At 41.1% G+C, this 6,951-nt stretch overlaps 1 long non-coding RNA gene across 1 annotated transcript; it reads left to right on the forward strand.

The window, feature by feature from the left end:
- The first annotated feature begins 348 nt into the window (after window positions 1-348).
- LOC135277507 (uncharacterized) lies at window positions 349-5,892 on the forward strand. The gene is made up of 3 exons (XR_010345116.1): window positions 349-538; window positions 4,660-4,736; window positions 4,848-5,892. It is a non-coding gene; the product is annotated as an uncharacterized LOC135277507 (long non-coding RNA).
- The last annotated feature ends 1,059 nt before the right edge of the window (window positions 5,893-6,951 follow it).

The following is a 6,951-nucleotide window of genomic DNA, read 5'->3' on the forward strand; positions in this document are numbered from 1 at the left end:
GCTCAAAGCCTAGGTACTTTGCTGAGGTTCTTACATTTGCTGAGTTGTGAAGCTGAGATTTGAACCTAGATCTGAGTGACACAGAAATTGGTGCTTTTTATTATTTAATCATTTAAATCATTTAATCTATTATTGAGTTAAAACTGTGCCACAGAGGACCAAAAGGAGAACTACAGTGCAAGTCTGGGTGCCTGTAGCCATGGCACAGCCGTGGCATAGTGGTTCCAGATGTGTCCTTTGATTCACAGAATGGAGCCACAGCTCCAGCACTGAGTCACAGTCACGTGCTGATTCCACCACAGAACACGTGATATTTTAGATCTGAGTCGACAGCGTAACACGTAAACATTATCAGAAAATAGTGAGTCAGGCTCTCCCGAGCCATATGCTTCATCCGAGAGCCAAGACTGTGTCATCACTGCCAAACACTCCTTCAGACCACAAAATCACCACAGTAAGATCATGGCTTCAGGACCTAAGTCGTGCCTGGGGATCTGAAAGAGACAACTGACTGAGGTGGCTGATGGGATTCTTACAGGTAAGCCCTATGAGTTTTCTCACTTGCATCCCCTTGGGGGCCCATTCAGCAGTACCCTTGGAGGAGGCTGAGAGACCAGGTCCTCTAAAATTGTGACACCTTCTCTCTTTGGAAATGAGACACTCTCTCTTGGTTTAAGTATTTTGTTACTGTTTTCCCCCTATAATTCCCTTACATTAAAAGATGATGTGTGGCATATATTGGATAAATGAAGTCGATGCATTGTGAGCATTTTGTGACTTCTCACACCCTGAGGGGCCCAAGCTGGGCTGGAGGTTTGCAGGGAAACAAACCTTTACTCAGTGCTGAGTCACAGTGGTTCAAGGGCCCTGGAGCCAAGTGTGTTGAAGAGACAGACACCTGAGGGGCACCAGCCCCCAGACACCCGGGCTTGCCAGTGGGTCTTTCAGAGGAGGAGCTAGGCAGGGTTGTTTCCTTCCAAACAAGGTAAAAACATGAAAAAGAAGAAAGGGAAGTGTCTACTTCTGGACAGAGTGATGAAACTGGTTTGAGGGTATTGCTACTCAGAAATACCAAGCATCCAGGCACCTACTCTCACCTGCTGTGCCCTGTGCCTTCTGTTTTTTTGCAGACAGAGCAGCTTTATCCGAATCTAGCCCCATCAAGTGATTAGAGCACATATTTAGTTTTTGTTTCATCAATTGATGATAAACTTGCAGAAGGCAAGGGTGCATATGTGTGTGTGTGTGCGTGTGTGGTGTGTGTGTGGTGTGTGTGTGGTGTGTGTGTGGTGTGCGTGTGTGTGCGTGTGGTGTGTGTGTGTGGTGTGTGTGTGGTGTGTGTGTGGTGTGTGCGTGTGGTGTGCGTGTGTGTGCGTGTGTGCGTGTGTGGTGTGTGTGGTGTGTGCGTGTGTGGTGTGTGGTGTGTGTGTGTGGTGTGTGTGTGGTGTGTGTGTGGTGTGCGTGTGTGTGCGTGTGTGTGCGTGTGGTGTGCGTGTGGTGTGCGTGTGGTGTGCGTGTGTGGTGTGTGTGTGGTGTGTGTGTGTGGTGTGTGTGGTGTGTGTGTGTGGTGTGTGTGTGGTGTGTGTGTGTGGTGTGGGGGTGTGTGTGTGGTGTGTGTGTGGTGTGTGTGTGTGCACGCGTGGTGTGTGTGTGTGTGCATGCGCGTGTGCATGGTGTGTTTATCTCCTACAGTCTCCAGGACAGCAACAGCGGCTTTGCCATTTGATTCCTTGAAGTGCCTTGAAATATGATATATGGAAAAGTGGAAGAGACCCATAATAATCTTTCACTTTTGAAGTGATTTATGCGTTACAATGCTAGATTGCAGAGTGGGCTAGAATTAGAAATGGGGAGATTTTTGTGTAAAATACATATCTTGAACAGAGTTTTTAATGCTGTATATATACACAAAGAGATACATATATATAGAAAGAGATAATAGATGCAAATAGATAAAATTATGTATTAGTAACATTTATCACAAGTATGTTTATTTCACACGCACAAAAATGAACACAATCACGGAAAATGGGAAAGACATTAAGGAAATACAGTATCATGTAAAAGCTGTCCCTTTTGTTGGAGGAAGTGGGAAGTACAGCTTCTTTTTCTTTGCAGTGTGCCCTTGAGGAATGACAATGGATTTCTCCTTCTCTTCCTCTAGTTGATACAATGCACTGCCTTCAGTCTCTGTGATACAGATTTTATATTCATAGAATCTTCAGTGCCAACTCTGTTATCTTTCACCTTGCAGAGCTAATAGGAGTTAATACTATATCCCAGGTACAACTATACCTCTCTCTAATACCTGTATCCCTAAAGAAGAGTGTGTCCATTATGAATATTTAAAGGGTTAAATCATATTTTTAAATGCTTAAGAAGATCTTGCTTCAAAGTATTCATTTGTGAATCTTCTGGAAAAATGAATGATCAGTTATTGACTTATTACTTAAATACAGATTCGTATGTACTGGGTTTCTTCATAAATATTTCAAATACATAAGCTAGTCCTGCAAGTTGGAATCCCAGTAGTGATTTTACAAGATCAGGATGAGCACAAAAGGTCACCAAGAGTGAAAGGCGACTCCAAGCAACAATGAATCTAGATATGCAAATATTTCTAAAGTCTTGTTTCACCTGTTCCTTAATACCAGTGCAATAGGAGAGGTAGTCAATACCCCTTTCATATTCAGTTCATTCTGCATGAGCATGCTATAGGTTAAATTATTAGAAAATGCCTTTAACTAGAGTCCGATGACAGAGTTCCCAGTCGCATGAGATTACTACTGGCTTTTCAGCTCTTTGAGCTCAGACGGTATGCCTGCCAATATTCATATCTTTTCTTTTTTCTTTTTCTTTCTTTTTTTTTGAATGTGTTTTTCTCTGTTGCCCAGGCTGGCCTTGAACTCCTGAGCTCAAGCAATCCTCTTACCTCAGTCTCACAAATAGCTGGGACTGTAGATGCGTGTCACCATGCCTGGCTCATGTTCATACTTCAGTCCCCAGTGTGGTGATTTAAATGTAATGGGTGCTCATTAAATGTATTTTTAATTTATATTTAATAAATAAACAAGATTCATCATTTAAATAAGAGGGAAACTAGCATCAAAGCAATATGTCTGCCTATTCAAGAGTAGAACATCTCTTATTTCACTCTCTGAATTCTAAGTTGGAGGAAAGGGAACCAGTACCATCAAAAGAGGACAAGAGAGAAAATTCTCAGATTTATTTGGAAAGTGATTCTATTCATCTTGTCTCAGATTCTTTAAGTGAAACTAGGTAAGAGAAAAGAAAGGAAACAATGAATACAAGAGAATCAATCAGCAGGTATCGAAAGACTTTCATGTAACTAATGGCATCTGCTTAGAAAATATGAACTGGGCCCAGAGTGGTACTCTTTTTGGTCACTTATATAGGAATTAAAAGTTTTATGTGTAACTAAAAATGAAATCATTGGAGAAAATTCCATTTCTTAAGCTGAAATCTTTCCACAAGATGGAGAAAGAGAGATAGATGTACATCCAGGTAATCAAACTTAAAAGACAGGCTGACATTATAAACTGAGATTCCCCAATCAGAGACCACACTTCTCTTTCCTAATTACTGTTTCTTTTCCATGGGTCCTACATCCATCACTATATTAATTCTAGGCTTAACTTACAGCCAGCTCTTCTCAGTGGCCCATCTCAGCATAATGAACTCTTGCCATGATCTTGATCTTGTTAAATTCTCTCTAACCTTAACCTAATGAGATACAGTGAATGTGCACCCATAAATTAGACGTTCAGACAATCTCAGTCTATTCTCAATGCAGCAATCCTTTTAATTTAAGTCCATCACTCTTTGCTCCAGCACACTCACTGCCTCCCATTTTAGTAAAGTAAAAGAAAAAGCCCTTTGAATGGCCTTCACAGGCCGGTGTCTTTGTATGACTCCCCTTCCTTCCCCAGCACACATGGCTCACCCTCCTCCAGTCACACCAACGTCCTTAGAAATCTTCCACCAAGTCTTTGTTCAAATGACATCTTCTCAATCACCACTGTTCTTAGAAATAGACTCACCTCCTAACCCACATTCTTCTCTGCTCTATTTCTTTTCTCCAGTCCATTCATCATCTTTCAATATACTATACAATTTACTTTTTTATTATTGTGTTTATTGCTTATTTTCTATTCCTCTCACAGTAGAATGTGAGCTTTGCAGGTGTAGGGATTTCCACCATGTTTTTCATTGACTTATTCCAAGTGCTTAGAAAAACGCCTGACATTTAGTTAGTAGTTACTCAATAGATATTTGTTGAGTAAATGAATGAGGAAAGGAAAGAATACGTTCAGTATGTATTATCATTTATTAAGTGGTAACAAAAATAATGTGAAACACAAGTTTAATTATATTTGCTTCTTTATACTTTGGACCACATGTCTATATATTAGGATTAAATGTTCTAATGAGGCACTGAGATAGGGAGGGAAGAAACAGGCTTGGGAATCAACTGCAATTATGTTCAAACTAGTTCTGCTGAAAAGTCAAGTCAAATTCGCGAGCTTCAGTTATCTCCTTTGTGCAATGGCAATGTTATAAGCATTCAATGAACAACAAGCACAGCTTTTGGTGCAGCAGGTACATAACCGTGAGTTTCTCCTTTTGTCTTTCTCTCAGCCCTCATCAGACTCCAATTTGCAAAGCTTCATAGCGGATCCCTAAACCTCTCTATTGTACAGGAGACTGGGGGAAAGGTGAGGAGGCAGGTGTCAAATTTATTTATTTATTTTTATTTATTTATATATTTTTTGAGATGGAGTCTCATTCTGATACCCAGGCTCACTGCAACCTCCTCCACCTCCCAGGTTCAAGTGATTCTCCTGCCTCAGCCTCTGGAGTAACTGGGATTACAGGCATGCACAACCACACCTGACGAATTTTTGTATTTTTAGTGGAGACGGGGTTTCACCATGTTGGTCAGGCTGATCTCGAACTCCTGACCTTGTGATCCGCCCTCCTCGATCCCCCAAAGTGCTGGGATTACAGGTGTGAGCCACTGCACCCAGCCTATCAATTCTTTTCTAGTTCTTCTTTGCTGGAGGGCTGGCCAGTGGGCATACTTGAGAATGAGGATAAACAAAAAGAGCACCTCTTACCGTGATGATAGTGGATGGAGTCAGAAATCAGGCATGGACAAGATGCCAATGGAGAGTGCTGGAAGGTGAGAGCCATGGACACCCGAGCAAACGTATCATCAAAGCAAAAACAGCCTGAACCTGGAGTTAGAAGCCAAGTACGGAATCAAAGGATTGAAAAGATAAACAGGTCAAGCATCAGAAGGTTGGAAATGGCTGGAAGGAACATGGACTTGGTGAAGGCCATTCCATTGGCCAAATGGCTATGTCCCACAGCTGGACTAAAAGGATAGGATGCATAAGGTACTTCTGGAGTCCCTTAAAAGTCCTGCACAGAATGAACAGAAGCCCCTGAGGTCATGCTAGGGCCTTCTCTGGAAGTCTGGGGACTTTTGCCTTGACTGATACTCTTCAGATATTTCTGAAGGAAGCTTTCAGCAGATTGGGTGGGGGGTGGCGGGAAGAGGCAGGACTGGGAAATATCACTTCTCTTTCTGGGATCAGAGGGAGTATTACTTCATAATCTGAAGCCAGAATAAAAATTAAAGTGGAAAAATGTGTTAAAGTAAGTTTAAGCCAATGCTTCACTGTTTACATGGACACAATAAAAAATCAACAGCAAGTCAATAAATGAGTGTTTATGGAGCAAATGCTCTCAAGATGCACAACCATGCTGCCTACCTCTCATGCAACAGCAGCACCAGCTTTGACCTCTCAGCTTCCCCATTAGGAGTGATTTTGATTGAGAAATTATCTCAAAAGTTTTAAAAAATCAATGGGAAATGTGGACTGCTACTAGATTTCTTTATCTTAGGTATGAATATGACATCTTTCGTATTTTGATAAGTAGCTGGCCTGTTAAGTTCTCTTAAAGGCATTTACGAAATTATAAACTTGGTGCTCTCAGAGCACCAAGTAAAACTAGGCATCGGCATGCTGAAAAGGTAGGGTTCATGATATGGTTTGGCTGTGTCCCCACCCAAATCTCATCCTGAATGTAGCTCCCACAATTCCCATGTGTTATGAAGGGTACCTGGTGAAAAGTAATTGAATCATGGGGGTATGTCTTTCCCATGCTGTTCTTGTGTTAGTGAATAAGTCTCAAGAGATATGATGGTTTTATAAAGAGGAGTTTCACTACGCAACCTCTCTTCTCTTGTTTGCCACCACGGGAGACGTGTCATTCACCTTCTGCCATGATTATGGGGCCTCCTCAGCCACATCGAAATGTGAGTCCACTAAACCTCTTTCTTTTGTAAATTGCCTAGTCTTGAGAATGTCTTTATCAGCAGCATGAAAATGGACTAATACAGTTCACAAGGCACCAATATGCTCCTCTGGAGCCACTGGGGCCCACAGTCTGCCTCTCGTTTTGATTCTGTAGAATCATTTGAAAATGTCTGATTTCTACTAAAGAAGTTCATAATATAGGCAAAATCAGACTTTCAGATTTGGAAAGAATCTTAAGAATGCTTCTGAAACACTAGTTCCTCAGGATGTTAATCATTTTCCCTTGGGGGAAAAATGTCCATGACCAGATAAGTTTAGGAAATGCTAGGATAAATAATTTTAAGCATACTTTTTTTACTGCAGAATTTCCAGTCTCTAATACCTAATATTCTTATGTTTCACAAAGAGAGTCACAAACTATATGAAGTGTCTCCGAAAATTACTTGGCCATAAAATCCTTTTTACATCGAGCACCTTTTAAAAAATTAATATTGTGTATATATGCAGTTTTAGATTTACAGAAAGTTTGGACAAAAGGAACAGAGTTCTCATATATCTTCTGTTTTTCTTGTTTGTTGGTTTGTTTTGAGACAGGGTCTCACTC

This window comes from Aotus nancymaae, unplaced genomic scaffold, assembly GCF_030222135.1.
Source record: "Aotus nancymaae isolate 86718 unplaced genomic scaffold, 86718_ANA_hifiasm-v0.15.2.pri h1tg000032l_0, whole genome shotgun sequence".
Taxonomy (NCBI): Eukaryota; Metazoa; Chordata; class Mammalia; order Primates; family Aotidae; genus Aotus; species Aotus nancymaae.